Consider the following 17,338-nt stretch of genomic DNA (forward strand, 5'->3'; position numbering starts at 1 on the left):
GACCTGGTCCTACTCCCAATTATGCTGTTGATAACTCTGGGGTAGGTTTGGGTAACCCCTTCCTATCTAATGACTCAATTTTGTCTTCTAATAACCAGAGATAATCAGATGGCTCCTCTAATCTCCTGGCCCTCATCACTCAGGTATTCGGTTGGTGCACTGGTGCTTTTACACTTAGGAAATACTGTGCAATTGTCCTAGGTCACCCCAGGTATGCTTGGTTTTCCTGATTAGATTATCTACTTTTTAAAAGCAAGACTGGCCTTCTTCTCCTTTTGTCCATCTCTCACCCTTCCCCTCCTCCCACTTGTTTATAATTTCTCAGCAGCTTCAGGATATTACTACTACTAATAAAAGAAACAGTACTAATGACACGAATACACACAAATAAACCTCTCTGAATGTCATATATGTGAGGGATGCCAGGCACAGACATCTCTGCATTTTGAAATCTCTTTGGGTGGATTCAGTTTGATCAGTATCCCACGGCTTGCTAGTAACTAGAACTATGCTGATGACCCTTGGGGGGAAGGGGAGACTGTAAGCACAGAGGTACAACCCCTAGAGATAAAGGTTTTGGGGTAAGCAGAAAGTACCTGCAGGAAATGATTAGAATGCCATGGTTTAATATGAATGGTTGTGCTGATCAACAAAGGACCTATGTGATGCTATATGATTATATGCAATTTTCCAGCTATTTGGTTGGTTTACCTTGTCATGGTAGCACTCTGGATAATCAATCACTACATTCTCTTCATGGAAAATGACACGATAGTTTGCCAAATGATGGGTATTTTTACAAGGGAAAAAAGTTCCCATTTTTCAAGAATTTATAACAATTTCCAAATCAGTGGCTCTGACAGACAAATGTTGAAAATATCCAATTTCTAACAAGGTCAATTCTATTTTTGTTTATATAATCTCTTTGGCATCACAAATGATTCGCAGATTCATTTTTAATTTGGGGATTTGCCAGTGCTGAATATAATGACTTCTAATAAGTAAAACTCTGATTTTATTCATTATAATTTTTATTAAACATATCACAAATGATTGATATTTGTTCAGAAACAACTGAATTCTTTCTTGCAACTTATTACCAGATAATAAAGTCTGGGCATGACATGAAAAATGAGAAAAGGGGGAAAAAAATCCCAGACTGGAATAGCCAATGCAATTAAAAAACCATTGCTATGAAAAAATAAACAACTAAAATTTCTTACAGGAATACACCAGCAATCTAAAACACAAAGAGGGTGTACAAGGACCAGTTCTTTCATTTTGCACTTTTAAAAAATTTAACGAATGAATGAAGATGACTAGACCTTTGCGGCCTCGTCCACTGTTTGCAAAAATGGGGCTCAGAGCATGATACTGATATTAATATTATAGAAAACTGGTTCTAAGTTCAAATAATTTGACAAACGCTGAGTTAAAGAAACATGGTTTCTTCACTGGAGGACTCTGGAAACTTTTAATATGCTAATGTCACCGTGAGTCATGGAGAGGAGAATGTGGTATTCTATGTTCCCTTAACGCTTTAAGAAATCCTTTTTCATAGCATATCTTTTCGCATCTACTGGAACAGTGTTTCCAGAACACGGTTTGGGAACAACTCTCCCCAGTTCTCTGATCAGACTGATGAGGACACAGGAGGAGTCTGGTAGGAATAGGGTGAGAATCCCGGTCTCTCCCTTCTCAGTCCATGCCTTTCCCCACATGCCCAGCCTTTTAAGCTCTGGCTCCTATCAACCCCTCTCTCTAGCCTTCTCTCCAGCTGTGCGGCGCATGCTTACCTTGTGCTCTGACCACACTAAGTTACTAGTTAGTCATTCCTTGACTGCACCGGGCTATACTTCCTGCCTCTGTGCCTTTAAGACTCCCAGCTTCCAGGCCTGGGATGCCCTTCCTAGCTCTTGCCCTCTCATCCCTGAAGAGTCAGCTCAAGGGTTACCTGCTCTGATTTAAATGCCCCTCTTCTGTGCTTTCAGAATACCCTGGCCATAATTTTAGCTCAAGCTCCAAATGGGGCATGGCAACCACTGGTTCACTTGACCATTTCCTGCACCGGACTATAAATCCCTTTTGATCAGTGACTACATCTTTGTGTAACTAGCAAGGTAACTGGCATACGGCAAGTGCTCAATAAATGTTTATTAGCTCAATTAATGCGAATGCATAGCACATTCAGAATACGGTGAAGTATAGATTTAGAGTATAATTATAATGCCAAATAGTGGGTTAAAACCCTGAGTTGGTAGGGTGGTGTCAGACCACAGCCTCTTCACCACTACCTTACTGTATCTTAATTCCTGCAGTTCTGAAGACTGATCATTTATTGTGATTAAAGGTCTTAGATTTTTCTATAAAAACGTTCCTAATTTCACCTGATTGTATTATTTTCTATAATGGCAATTCCACCACCACCCCCCCCAAAAACTACATATGCCAATTTAAAAGTTTTAAGGTGAACAAATATATTCATAACTCAGGAATAAACTCAAAAAAAAAAAAAAGCCTTTAGTTTGGACCATGTAGACTCTGTAATTGTGCTGTTTTGGCCTCTGGAACAGGAATGGTTGAGAGATGCTGCCAAGAACATAGGGTTCTGGGAAACTGCTTTAGAAAGAATTTGAAAGAAAACATAAAGTATCTATCGCTTCAGACACACCCCGCCAACACCAAACACACATACCAGCAACTGTGGAGAAAGGGGGCTACATGAATGTTTGATGATGACAATAATGTTTTTGTTTATTCAGATATATTCAACTACAATTCAGTAAAAGCTGTCATACCATCGTGTCCTCACAATTACTACCGGCTCCAAGTTGTAGCTGGCTGTAAACAATAATAATCCCAGTCTTACGGTGGTGATCGTTTTGTAGTGTATACAAATACTGTATTATAGTGTCGTATACCTGGAAATTACATAATGTTATACCGATATTACCTCAATTAGGAAAAAAGTAATAACTACAACAATGACAGTAATGACAGAAGCCAAAAGGAAATCTGCTTTCTGTTTTTGAATGTATATTTTGATTTGCATGATGCTGAGAATGTTCTGAACGTGTTTGCCTTTTTAATGAGCCAGCTGGTAAAAGGCTGCACATCCAGGTGTTGGTGCCTGAGGAACTAGCATTTCTACTCTCCAGTCTAAATCATCTTCCACCTCATAAGCAGGATGATCTTTGAAAAAGTTGTATCTCCCACAGAAATGAGTGTTTATGTCCATCCAAAGACATGAACACAATACACTTAGCAGTTTTATTTATAATAGCTAAACTAAATAAATAAAAGTGATCCTCATGTCCATAAATAGTTGAATAGGCAAATAAACTGTGGTGTGTTCACATAATGGAATACTACACGGAAGTGAAAAAGGACAAACTACTGATACACATGATGACATGGATGACTCTCACAGCCCATGTGCTGAAAGTAATCAGACAGAAAGGAACACAACTGTATGATTATTATTGTAGTTCAAAGAAAGGAAAAAGTAATTTCTGATGATAGAGGTCAGAAGAGTGGCTACCTGTAGAGGGGTCAGTCCTGAGGGGAAGAACAGAACCTTCCAGGTACTAGAAATAGCTTGCTTGGGTAGCAGCTGTGCGAGTAAAAACATATGTAAAAAACTCTTAAGATTTGTGCACTTCACAGTTAGTTTAATATCAAAAAATTTCAAATTATATCTGATTTCATCTGTCACCAACTTCAACAGCTCTTTAATGCACTAGGCTCTACATTCTTCAGGTTACCCATAAGGCCTTTCATGACATGGCTTCTGTCTACCCCTCCAGCTTCATCATCTGCCCTTGCCCGCTTGCCACTCTAAGGTCCTGCTACCTGGGGCTTCTTCAGTACCTCATTCCCATTCCAGGGCCTTGTACTTGCCAGAAGGTTCTGTCCTTTGTCTTCCTTTCCTAGAATAATTTTTCTTATCTTTCAGGTGTCTCAGCTAAAAACTCCTTTCTGTGAGAAGACTCTCCATAATCTCCATTAGGTCTTCCTATTAGAAACACCTAGAATATCTCCTCCTTTTGTTCTCTTTCTCTGGAGAACCCAGAATAATATACCTTTGCTAGAGGAGGAAGAGGTACTGCCTGGGATGGACGTGTGGTTGGTGGTTACATGCGTGCATGTCAAATCTCAATTATGAGCAATTTATGTCCACTCATTACATAAATGAATAGGCACCCCTTCAAAATCTTGTCTAAAAACAACCATCCATAAGTGTATAAGTATTGCATTCTAATGGTTTTCACTTATGGTATATTTTTAAAACGTGAAGATGTAGCAGTCTTGTTGGCAATCCTACTACTGACAAGCGTTCAGAGGGACCAGAAGTTGTCTGAAAAGAGCAGAGAATTTAATTAATGGATTAAACAGAAACATATTTATTAGGTGAATATTTTCTCTGTGCCAAATATTAGGCTAGTTGTAGGAGAGAAAAAGCCAGATGAGACAAGATCCTTGCCCTCCAGTGATTGTAGATATCAGTAGGAGGTGACAAACAAGTTCACAAATAGGGACAATAAAGTGTCAAGGCGCTGTCTTGGGCATCTGTATACTGTACAGTAGAGGCACAGAGGAGGAAAGAATTAATTGGACTAGGGTGGAAAGGGACCGGGTGGTGAAAAAGAGGAAGTTATGACTGAATTGAGTCATGGAAGACAGTGCCTTAACAAGATTGAAAAAAAAAAAAAAAAAAGGGGACAAAAACACCTGAATGAATGCAGAGGCTGACATAAACATGACACAGCATGGGATTCAGGAAATTTCAAGTGGTTCTTCATGGCTGTGGTGAAGGAAGGGTGTGTGTGTGCGTGCGTGTGTGTATAGATCAGGAGGGCAGGCTGAGGGAGGCGGTCAGAAGCTAGATCCTGGAGGTCCTTTTATAACATATATAGTACACATAGATAGTACTAAACTTTGAATATCCTTCTTTTCCTCCTCTCCGGCAAGAACATACAATAAATCCAATCTGATGTCGCTAATCACTAGATGATCCACTCAAGTGTAGGAAGATCATTTCAAAGGGTTTCACTGCTCAGAAAAGACAAATATACAACCAACAGGGAAATACATTCCGAAGCTCTCTTTGGCAGCCTACAGTGTTAGGAAGAATTTACAAAAAGGCTTAAACAAAGAAAATATAAGGTCAAAATTTTTGGTAATCGGAAAATTCTATACCCCTTTAGACTGCACATAAGTGATTATAAAATTTGTTTGCCAATTAAAAACTTGGAAAATGCATGTGAAGTAAATTATTACTAATATTTTTTAACATTTTGGGGAGAGGATCATTTACAGTTGAAATAAATTCTGTACCCAACGTATCTTATAAGTACAGCTGGCTCTTTCTGAGGTTTATTTAGGGCTTTGTGATTTCATATTCAAAACAAAACAAAATAGCAGAAAAAGAAGTATACAACAGTTGTGCATAATTAGGCTACGAGATCCCAGGGGGGCATTTCTGTTTCCCTAGTTAATATTAGGTAATAAAAGAAATATTTGTTTACCTCTATACCTCAAATCAATGTAACTCTATATCTAGGTTATCAATTCCCCTTGATATGTAATGGAACCCGGAGAGTGGAAATAGAGCAGTGAGTAGGTGTGCATTAGCACTTACTTGTAACAAATATACCCAGCTCCACCTCCCGCTCCACCTCCCTCCCCACCCAATCCACGCACGTATACACCACATATTTCAAAAGACCTTATGGCTGCCAATTCAGCAAAATACATAGTGCTACATGTTCAGGGAACATAGAAATATAATAACAACAACATTAGCAGCTATAGCACTTCTTTTGTTCCAAGCAATGCTCTTGGTATAAAGCGAGTCTCTTTTCCCAGTAAAGATAGTCTAGCTGGGATAACGTCATTCAGAACAAGAAACAAGTGATGTTCCAAGAGAAGGTGCGAGTAAGTGCAAAGACAATGTAGGGGAAAAGGAGTAAAAAGGTGGAGAGGCCTGAACTGGTACTGGAGGATGGGTGAGGTTTGGACACATGGAGGAGAAGAGGCAAGCTATTTCAGGCAAGAGAAAAGGTGCAGGCAAAAGGTTGGGAGTAAGGGGTGAGCTGGTCTCCACGAGTGTGGCTGGGGGAGGGGATTCCCGCTGAGGAGGTGGAAGAGGAAAGGTTGGCTGGACGGGGAGCCAACCTGTGGAAGGTCTGAATGACAGACCCAGGGCTCCTTCCTGCAGATGGACAGAGCAGAGCAGCACGTTAGGAAGTGGAGCTCAGAACTGACTCCAGAGCTGAAAGGAACCCTTGCTATCCACAGTCTAACTTTCCCGATTTAAAAATAAAAACAGCTAAAATAAATATTAAAGAGCCTGTCAAAGATACATAGCTAGTTTACGGTACTCCAAAATCTAGAATCCAGGTCTAGAAAAATCTAGATCCAGCTCCCTCTGGCCAAAGCTGATAATTAGAGCATTAAACAGAAAAACTTATTGCAGGTGACTATATTTATTGAAAAAAAAAAATGAAAAAGATCAATGCAGAGAGTGAGTCAGAAAAAATTCACTTGCCACCATCTGAGGTGACTATAAAATCAAGTTCTTTTTTGAAAATTAATAAAGAGAAAGAATTACGCATTTACTCTGTCTTTCCAGCAGGATCTCTGTCTCAGGATTACCAAATAGAGAAAGTTCCCTGTTAAGGAGGAATGCCCGCTAAGAAATGCAGGAGAAATCACAGAATTAGAAAACTACTTGGCAGCCCCTAACAGAACAAGTGATTGGGGTAAAGATGATCACTTGGCACTAAAACAAATAGATCAAAGTTGGTAGGAAAGTGAACATTTTTGTAGCGGCGAAGTTACACCACATAGATCACTTTCTGGTTACGTGAGGGAATTACAAGAGGACCACCGTGACCGCCCAGTGGAGGGACTGGAAGGTCACACTCACATCCAGGGGTCAATCTCAGCATCGCCGATGTTAGGAAGCCAGCTCATACAGGTCTGCAGATGTGATGGAATATGAAATACAGCAGCATCATCTTACTGAAAACATTTAACTATATAGCGCAGCACAGCACAATCAAATTGTCGAAAACCAGTGATAAAAAGAAAAATCTTAGAAAAAGCAAGAAAAAAGAAATGAGATTTGAAAGGAAGAAAGAAGACTTCAGGCGTTTTCATTCCCATGTCAGTGTTCTCGTGATTACCCCGTACTGTGCCCTGTCCTGGGGAAAAGGGTGTTAGATGAAGATGGACTCAGTTGACACGTGGGAGGGCTGACTGAGGCCCCCGCAGTAGTCAGGGTGGCTTGAACAATAGTGACAGTAGGAAAAAAGTTGACAGAAAAAAAAAGCAGGGACAAAGCCAAAAAACAACAAAGCAAAAACAAAAGCAAAAACCAAAAAACGAGAAGACAAAGTATGATAAAAACTAAGGAAGAAGAATTTCAAGGAAAAAGGCTAGTGTAAGGGCATCCAACTTTTAAGGAACAAACCAGCCACCCACGAAATCCTCCGATGAGGAAAGAAGAACCCCGATGGAGGACTTACTCCGGGTCATAGTGTCTCCTGGGATTTTACTTCCCAGTTTTATATTTCTGGATATTTTCTTTTCTGCTCAAAGGGCCCACTATTACGCTCTACGGTCTAGTTATACACACATTAAAACAAATCCTTTATTGTTTTTGATATAAGTTGTTTTTTTTAAAAAGGCAATTTGCTCAAAGAAAAATGATTTAAAAGGCATGAAAAAAATATATAGATGAGCTTATAGAACACAGGATTCAAAGATAACCAAATTCTAGCCCTTAATTGACTTGATTGGCGAAGGTCAAGTACTCAGCACCCTTGTTTCCTTTCCCTTATATTGGACATATCTGTAAATAGCATTTATAATCCAAATGTGACTGTTAGAATAAGCTACTTAACTATCATTCATCTGTCAATCTATCCAACAATTACTGAGCACTTACTATGTGCCAGGCATTACCACTATGCTACACTCTGGGCATATAACAACTACAATAAAGTGTGCCATATAGTATAGGTCTAAGTGCTCTGTATGAATTCTCTCAATTAACTCCCTATAAATTTTATTTTAACCATCTATAAGGTGGGTACACTTATCCCTGTTTTATAGCTGGGGAAACTGAAGTACCAAGAGACCAAAGAGTTGTCCAAAGTAACACAACCAGAAAGTTTTAGTTTCAGCCAGGATTTGAACTCAGGTAACCTGAATCTTTTGTTGCTTCTAGTAAAAACACAGATAGTAAGTGATGAGTTAGTCTTCCTAGGTAGTGCACAGTGCCAAGTGCAGCACGGTCAAAGTGAATGAGGACTGATTATGGAAGGTTACTGTGACCTACAGATGACAGTTTCAATGGTGGGTTTGGTGAGACCAGAACCAGGTTTACAGGAAGCTGAGAAGGGAGTGTGTGGGGAAGGGAGACACTCATTTGAGACATTTGCCAGTGAAAGGAAGGTGTGAAGTAACTCACAAGGGAAAAAGGATGGAATCAGGAGAGGAAATGAAGATTGGCCCCTCCTGCTGCTCCCTTGGCTGTCCTGTATGACCAGCCTTCTGGAAACACAGGCTACTCCAATGCCACCAGCCAAGAGTCTCTTCAGTGACAGTTTCACACCAGCAAGTGCTCTTCTCTCGTCACAATTCCCTGATACCCTGGCCTCTGAATTTACCCAGAACTGATACCTAAGACAAAACAATCGGTCATAAGGACACAGGACTGTCATATGGACTCAGGCTAATAATTCAAACTTTCTTAAACTTATCTTTCCAAAATTATGTTTCTGCATAATTTTCCCTGCCTTGCTGACAATATCAGTGTAGCATTTTCTTAACACTCTTTTTTTTCTGAGAACTCAGAGTACTTCACAAATATCTCAATCAATATCCCAACAGATTGTGAGAAAGTAGAGCAGTCATTATCATCCCTAAATTTCAGCAAGTCTAACACTTAAAGCAGTTTCAAGGAACAAGTATAACACTTAGAAAGAGGTTTTTAAAGAACTCCTGAACGTCAAGCTGCCACCAAAGGTGGTCTTAGATGCTCGTATTTCTTTACATTTCTCAAATTCTCATTCCACTCTGACTAGGTTCTGTCATGTCGCAAAGCATCTGTATTCACGGAAACCCTTCTTTTGATGTAGCTGTATTATTCAAGCATTTGATGTGATTATTTTGTCCTTTTAAAGATTACATGTCCTCAGTCACTCCATTTGGTGCCAACAAAGAAACAAATCCAGAAATTCACAGAGCAGAGCCTTTCCATTGCTGCTTTTTGCTAGCAAAGGCAAGGTCTCTTCGGCAGGAGGCCCCAGTGACCCACGTTGGGGCACGATTCATTAGGGAAGAGCTATGAATGTATAAATCAACATGTCAGAGGAGGAAGTCCGGCTGGACCCGGTGGGAGATGCACACCACAAACACGTTTGCTCCACTCTGTGCAGGCTTGCCTGTCTTCGGCGGCTCACACCATATAATAATCAATTATGCTGACAACTTTCCCTACAAATTGTTTCAGCCTCAGTTACTCGTGCACCTCAGAGGTGAGATCTGGAGCCCTCAGAGGAGGAGAATGAGCAGGGAGCTTGGCTTCCAGGAAAATAGAACATATGGAACTGTTAGGGGAGAGAGCACACGAGCAAGTGTGTCCACGCAAGGGAACATTTGTTCAAGGGTAAAGATACAACTCAGCTATGCCTCATACTGGGAGAGGCAATAAAATTTGAGAAGAACTAATGAATTTTAAAAAGTAGATCTTGTTCTTGAAAACTGGTCGTTGTGAACCCAGCTTTCTCGCTCATTCTAGGAACAAAGTTAACTGCTTTATTTGACCTTCGCATGCTGAGAAAAACATTATGCACCACTGGGCAAAAATCAAACAATGAGCAAACATGAGACCTGGCTCCAAACACGGTTTTCATACTGACTGTCTTTGGGGTATTGAACGAATTACTCTCTCTCTCTCTTCATTCACAAGGGTTGTGATATTCTTCATGAACCATGGTGACATCGCCAGCCCACCTACCATAAAGTCAACTAGGGCTTTAACTCACTTTCCCAGGTTTAGGAGATGAGTCATTCCCGCTTACTGTTCCTAGATTTTCGTTATAAAGGCACATTATTTGTAGAGAGAGGGGCCTATACGAGATTAGAAATTACCATAACGCTTTCTGACGAACTACGCTCAATGGCACCCTACCAAAGTTTATGTGAAAGGGACAGTAAGAGTACCACCCACGTACTGCCCAGGAAAGCAGCTTCTCTCTTGAATCCAAGAAGAGTGAATGGTTAAAAATCAGAATACTGAAGCTTTGATGTATTTCTTTGTAAGACAATCTTTTCACACAGGAAACGCCCATGCCACCGGGAAGGATACAGCTGACACATTATTATATTTCCAGACTTTAGGGTTTCACCACCCAGGAAAAAATGGATCAATATACATCCAACTTTCTATTTTTCCAAGTTATGATGCTTAAAATAAAACAAAAACAGATCACCTACAATGTCACTGTTTTGATAAAAGTATGGTTAAAAGTATGAATATTTTAACAGTAAAAAATAGCAAGAAAATGAGAAAAAGACAGTCCCTCCCAAGAAAGTAAACTGGAAAGCACGCAAGTACGTATACACACACGCGCATATAACACACTGCACATTACATTTACCTTACTTTACCCATTTTCTGTAGGTCCCATGTGGGACTGGCTGGCCCAGGAGGGTGGACAGGCCTTTGGAGATGACTGCTCTAGGAAGCAATGTTAAGCATCAGTAGGAAGAGTACATGTTTTGCAGGTCACTATGCCTGCGGAGACCTATATGCCCAAGGACACTATTCAACTGTTGTGATTATTTTCAATTCTGGGGTGGAGGGAGGTTTGCTCTTAAATGAGACATCATTCTATCAAACTAGGGCTTCATATTTATTCTAGGGTCTCTTATTAGACTAAAGATGAGAACAGAGACTGGCTATTATGTTTTAAAAAGTAGGAGAAATTAAGTACACAAAGATTCGGCTGTCATGATTTTATCTTTGGGTTGTAAGTACAAAATTTTTTGAAATACAAAATATAAAACTCAAAAGTACAAAATGGAATAATAAAATTGTTCGATAGTCTCTTACTGTGGGTAACTTAGGAGGCACTTTAAGAACATGCAGATATAATTTGGAAAGAAAACTCTAATGATTCATAAAATTACCACAGTTCCCATGTAACTGAAAACAATAGAGCCCACTGCAACATGCGGACAGAACATTCAAATCATTTTAATGGTTTCTCATTTTTTTCTTTTAAACTCTCTGCTCCTTTTATCACTAAGATTTTTTATTTTAAATGAAAAGGAGGACGTCCCTGCTGTCCATTTTCTTCTTTTATTGTTTCCCTTTTGTTCTAAAAATGAGGGTAAAATTAAGTGCTTAGATCACTAGAGCCTTCCAGATGGTCAGACAAATGAGTACTGTGGCTCCTGGGCTTGGTTTTTTCATAGATATGGACATACATCTCTCATTTGGTCTCCATGGCTCTTGTTCAATACAAATTTGATTTAGCCTAAGTACCTTCAGTATGTGACAATTAAATTTCTGTCTAGAATGAGGATCAAAATTGGTTTAATTGCTTAAATCAAAATGGAAATTTTCTATGCATTTATAAAGTAGCCCTTACTTTCCTGGTGTGCATATTTGAAATAAAACATAAGTTTATATGATTTATATTTTAATCTTTGCAGCCTTCTTTATCACCACTCTTCCTCTGGTTTATGTCATTAACCCTTTCCTAGTTCCATAGAACTACTATTTCTATTAGAATGCCAGGCCATTCTTCTTATTTTCACATGCTCCTTTTGCTATTCTCTTTTCTGTTTTGAACTCTCTACCTCATAAAAAGCCTGTAGGTTAAGGCCTGGATAACAACTAAAAGTGTTTTATTAAATAAATATCCATATTTTGCTTACTATATACCAGGCATTATTCTAGGTGCTTTTAAAATGATTAACTCATTTAGTGCCCATAATAACTCTATGAGGTAGATACTTTTATCATCCCCACTTGACAGGTGGTAAAACTGGGGCAGAAAAAACTTAGTGGCCAAGATAACACAATTAGTAAAGTGTGGAGCCAGATGCAAAGCTAGTCAGGGTGGCACTAGAGCCTTTGCTTTTAAAAATAAGAAGAATAAGTCTATGGCCATGCCACGTTGAACACGCCCAATCCTGTTTGATCTTGGAAGCTAAGCAGGGTCGGGCCTGGTTAGTACTTAGATGGGAGACCACCTAGGAAGACCAGGTGCTGTAGGTGTAAAAAAAAAAAAAAAAAAGGCGGAGGAGGAGGAGGAGGAAGGAGAAGGGTCGGGAGGTAGAACATAAAGGGAGAAAGAAATTAATGACTGATTCATAGGGGATGAGCAGGATGGAGGAGAGCACAGCTTAAGGGAAGCCATGGATCCACTGTAAAAATCTGGGCTTGGTGTTCACTTGGACTGTGGTGCAAAGCAATGTAAGGCACGTGACGGTGCTGTGCTGGTCGGTGTCTGATGACCAGCTCTCCACGGAGACGAGGGGGTCCCAGTCTGCAACATTTACTGTTCTCCATCAGTAAAGGCTCCCGCCACGGCTGATGTCAAGCTATCAAAGTGGTGTCACTGAGCTTAGAGTTGGGACGAGATGCACAGTAGCATACGTGGTGCCGCAGTATTTCTGCCGTTGGCCACAATGATAACCAAGAGCATAGATAACAGTAAAATTTAGTAATGTCCCAAATCTGCCACAGCCAAGAAATAAATGCAGGAAGAGGGACATAAACAAAAATGACAGCGCTCATGAAAGAGAGAAGATGCACTCGAATCTGACGAACGGAGAAAGAGGGCAAGCTCAGAGGAGGCTGCGTCTGCGTTCCCCAGCACGCTGCAGGCCGAGAGTGGCAACGACAGAACACCACGCAGTCTCGCCACCCATCCTCACGCCCCCTAAGCAAGGCCTTGCATCTTCCTCCCTGTTCTATGGAGATTCTTTACTCATGGGAAACAAACGAAGGTCACGAAGGAGTAGAGGTTATTTCATGAAATGAGAAGCTGTAGGTGAACAATAATCTGAACTTGTGTAAAAGAGAAAAAAACATTTCAATTTCAGGAATTTAATGAATACTATTTATACATAAATCTAGATGTGGCACTGAGAAAAATCTGCATGGAAAGCTCTGATACAGAGAGAAGAAAAAGTCGCATATCACAGGGAACTAGCAATCTTTAGAGAAAGTCCGTCTCTTTTACTCACTGAGGTTTCCCCAGAGCCAAGCGAATCTATATTAAGATTGTGCACAATCTGTATAAAGTCTAGAACGATCATATTTAGTCAGTATTTTCTGCACTACGTGAATTTACATTATCTCTGTTCCATGAGGTAACTGTCTTTGAAATTCTTGTCACTTGAATACAAAGGGATGCTTGTGTGTTTGAGAGAACTGTTTTTATGGAAAACTTTCTGCCTTTTTCTTTGCTGCTCAAGAATCCAATGGTATTTGAAAAAGTTATATAATATGTAATAATATAACTTTACTAGGTACAGTACAATATAGAATTTTATGTATAAGGCACTTATCAAATGCTTGTTGACTTGAAAGATTAGTGCAAGATCCATCTCATTATTCCAAACTGCCAAATAATGGGCTGTTTGCTAATTGACATCTGAACATATAATTATAACTGGCAACCCTACATAGCAGAGCACCTGAGGTCAAAAAATCGGCCAGCTTCCAGATCCCAAGTGGCCAACGGTGGACTGAATTGGAAGTTAGTTAACATAGTTCTCACTTTTATAATTGCGAAAAGGAAACCCAGCTGTAAACCTCAGGCTGGCTTTGAGAAAGCCGATACTGAGATTGAGACCCCTTCCGTGTCATTGAATACTGTGCTCTTCCTTCCCCAGTCCCACACTTACTTAAGAAATAAGGATTTCCTGCCATAAAATTCTGGATTAGAATTTCTGGATTTTATCTTTCTGCTATGATGTGGTACAGCTTGGATAGAGAAAAGTAGGATACCTGGCTAATGAAGAACTTTTATCGATTTCTTTTTTCCAGCACAACATTTAGTGAATATTATTGAGCATCGACTGCGGAAAAACACCGCGCTAAGGAGATATGAGCACAGAAGGGAGGGAACTGGCCTTTATTAAATGCCTCCTGTCTGCAGGGATTATGCTACGCGCAGCTCCATGTGTCATCTCATTTAGCCCTCACATAGCTCATTTCGCAGAGAAGATAGTGAGGCTCAGAAAGGTCAAATTCCTTGTCTGAGCTAACACAGCACGTGGTAAGACCCAAGGCTGCCCTCAGGTTGGCGTTATTCCAAAGCCCGTGCTCTTTCCATTACACCACATGGCGACTAAAACTCCAAATTCTCAGGCAAGGCCCTGGCATAAAGGAGGCTACAATCTAGTTTTCAGTCTTCTTGAAAAGGATATAAAAGATATAACACAGAAATTTAGCTACCCATATGAGGTATGTATGAGTACTTTTCATCACGGCCTGAGATGCTCTGGAAGGTTTTACAGACCAGCTAGAATCTGAGTTGGGCTTTCAGGGACGGTAGATAGAAAAGCTGGACCTTAACAGCATAGGCGATGAGGGAGAAGCGGGTGAGTGTTCCATGTTCCTCCAGTTGCCTGGGCAGAGGCAGAGCAGGGCCTTTTGAGTAAAGGCATAAGGAACAGGGATGAGGAAGATGTACCTAGGGGATTTACTTCTGGGTAAAGAAAGCAGCCTGAACATACACTTCTATTCTCTCCCCCTCCCAAAATCTCACTGAAAGGACCAAAAAGAGATTATCTTTTTCCACGACATAAATCTACAAGGGTAAGGAGAATAGGTGGGAGTAGACAAAAGCAACAGAATTTTGGAAGCTGGAAAGCAGATCGGAGTGGTAATTGCCTCTAATACAGGGGTCCTCAGCCCCAGACCGTAGACTGTTACCGGTCCACGGCCTGTTAGGAACCGGGCCGCATAGCAGGAGGTGAGAGGTGGACAAGCGAGCAAAGCTTCATCTGTATTTGCAGCCGCTCCCCAGCACTAGCATCACTGCCTCGGCTCCACATTCAGATCATTAGGAGTTGGAGTCTCATAGGAGCACTGGTCCCTGGTGCCAAAAAGGCTGGGGACCACTGCTCTAAGAAACTTAAGAAAGTGAAATCCTATGTCAGTAGTAGAAAAAGCTGAGAAGCAATCACATCTCTACTGTGAATTCCCTAGGTACACGCGGGTGTGGGGACAAATGGGAAGGAGTGACTAATATAAGGATTAGTTCAAAGACTTTTTAAGAAGTAGTCAAATCCCCAGACCCTGCCTCCATTGTGTAACCGTCTCTCCTCCACTCTGATAAAAATCTGAAGGTTTATTCCCTGGAAAGAGCAAAATAGAGGGTCTCTGGACTAGGAGATAGGATGAACAATTCAGGATGGGAGGACAGAAAAAGGGGAGAATTAAGAGAATGTACGTGTACCAGAAGCCAAGAATCCCCAGCCCTCTTCCATCTTCTTCCCGCTTGGTTTTCTGGATGCTGGTGGTGAGGCCTTCAGTCTCCAGATAGCAGATTAGAGCATCTTCCTCTGTGGAGTCTGGTCCATGAAGTGTGACCTCAAGACACTAACACTGGCGGTTTCCCAGCCAAATGGCTCAGTCACAGCTTCATGGTTCTATGACCTCAGCCCAAGCCAGGCAGTGAGACTGAAAGAATAAATCAAACCTAAAGAGCTCTTGCCCTTAATATTTGAAAAACAGAAAGGATCTCTTTGAACCAAATTCCATATAGAACTACTACTAAAGACAATTTAAAATAATTTACTTATAAAAGAAAACTCTTGGTTTTAACCTTCTGTGGTCTTGAAAATTATTTGATTACCAAATTGATGAAATAACCTCGAACTCATGCTGGTTTAAATGAGAAGGCCATTAACACACTTGCTTTAAAGATCCCTTGGAACCACATAGTCAGATAACACAGAGTGCAGCGCAAGAGCTATAATCTTCTTTTAATTAAGTTAATCAATACACATTTGCTCAGGGTTCTACTGAAAGGACCTGGTGTCTTTTAATATGCACACCCACCTCTGAGGCTTCTAAAAATTAGTCTTTGGCAGGTTTAAGTAAGTGATTAGAGTTTCTCACTGTTATCCTACAGGTCATACCATGTATCACATTTAAGTGAATGTGGCAGGATAATCTTTTGAGAGACTAACTTCTGTTCTAACTGCTACAGGAAACTTGGTGGGGGCAGGGGGGATGCAAAACAGATTTTTCTCCTTCTCTGATCCCACTTGTGAAAGAATAACCAAGTCTTTGATTCTCCAAGAAAGGATTAACAGCTTCCTTTTGCTTCCGGAACTCCCCGAAAGCACATTTACCACCCAGGTCTCTGGGAAAGGAAGCTGGACTGCTTCCGTGGGGAAGGGTAGGAGGTTTTGGTAGCTTTGAAATGACGGATGACAGTGATGGCAATGCCACCGCTGATCTCTGACTGAATGCTGACTACTATGCTGGAAAGCGTTCATATTAATACGTAGTTAGAAATACTTCATCCTTGCATCAACCCTGCAAAGAAGGAACTATTATTGCCATTTTACAAAGGAGAAAACTGAGGCATAGAGAGAGACTAGGAACTGTGTCCAAGGCCACACAGCTAGTAAGAGGCAGAAACAGGATGTGAACCCAAGCAGAGTCTGGCTCAGAACCCACTGGCTTAACCCCATAATGACTCATTACAAATTAATGATTCGCCATTATTTATACTACCTCTCTACCTCTCTACTGAGTAACAGACCCGTGTCCTTAATGGCCTTCATAGCAGGCAGAGCAGTGTGCACCCCACTTAAATGGCTCCACACCAGCACGCTGTGCTATGGTTTTATATAGTGTTTGTTATAGAGACTAGCAGTTATTAAATCTCAATGTTTTTTTTAGGCGGGGGCAGGTAGGGGGGGGACAAAACAGTAGATTCTTGTTGTCAGTTTCTGTGATTCCTAACTTGCTGCTTCTTAAAATAATGTGAACCAGAAAATCAGATAGGCAAACTTTTCTACAATAAAAAGGCTTTGACTAAGGGATGGTGGGTTTATTATGATCACTATTTATGTAACTCAAAAGCTTTCAATTTTGCTTATACTAATTTTTTATCCTTAATTTCTGAATCAATCAAGTGCTCAGGCAAAATAAAATGCAAGAGCACCACTGTCTTCTCCGACAATAAGCCAGGCGTGCAAAAAGTAATGTGAGTACTTTGACGAGTGAGACAGAATTCATGATATGGATGGATTTTTTTCATATCCTTGTGTTAAAATATAAGTT

General features: G+C 40.5%; 1 protein-coding gene and 1 pseudogene across 1 annotated transcript in view; one reads left to right on the top strand and one right to left on the bottom strand.

The window, feature by feature from the left end:
• EXOC4 (exocyst complex component 4) overlaps nt 1-17,338 on the bottom strand; it is a 640,998-nt gene that overhangs the window by 138,818 nt on the left and 484,842 nt on the right. The gene's annotated exons all lie outside the window — the stretch shown is intronic.
• Nucleotides 12,183-12,301, top strand: LOC120601421 (uncharacterized; annotated as a pseudogene).

The sequence above is a fragment of the Pteropus medius genome, unplaced genomic scaffold (genome assembly GCF_902729225.1).
Source record: "Pteropus medius unplaced genomic scaffold, Ma_sr-lr_union100, whole genome shotgun sequence".
Classification (NCBI taxonomy): Eukaryota; Metazoa; Chordata; class Mammalia; order Chiroptera; family Pteropodidae; genus Pteropus; species Pteropus medius.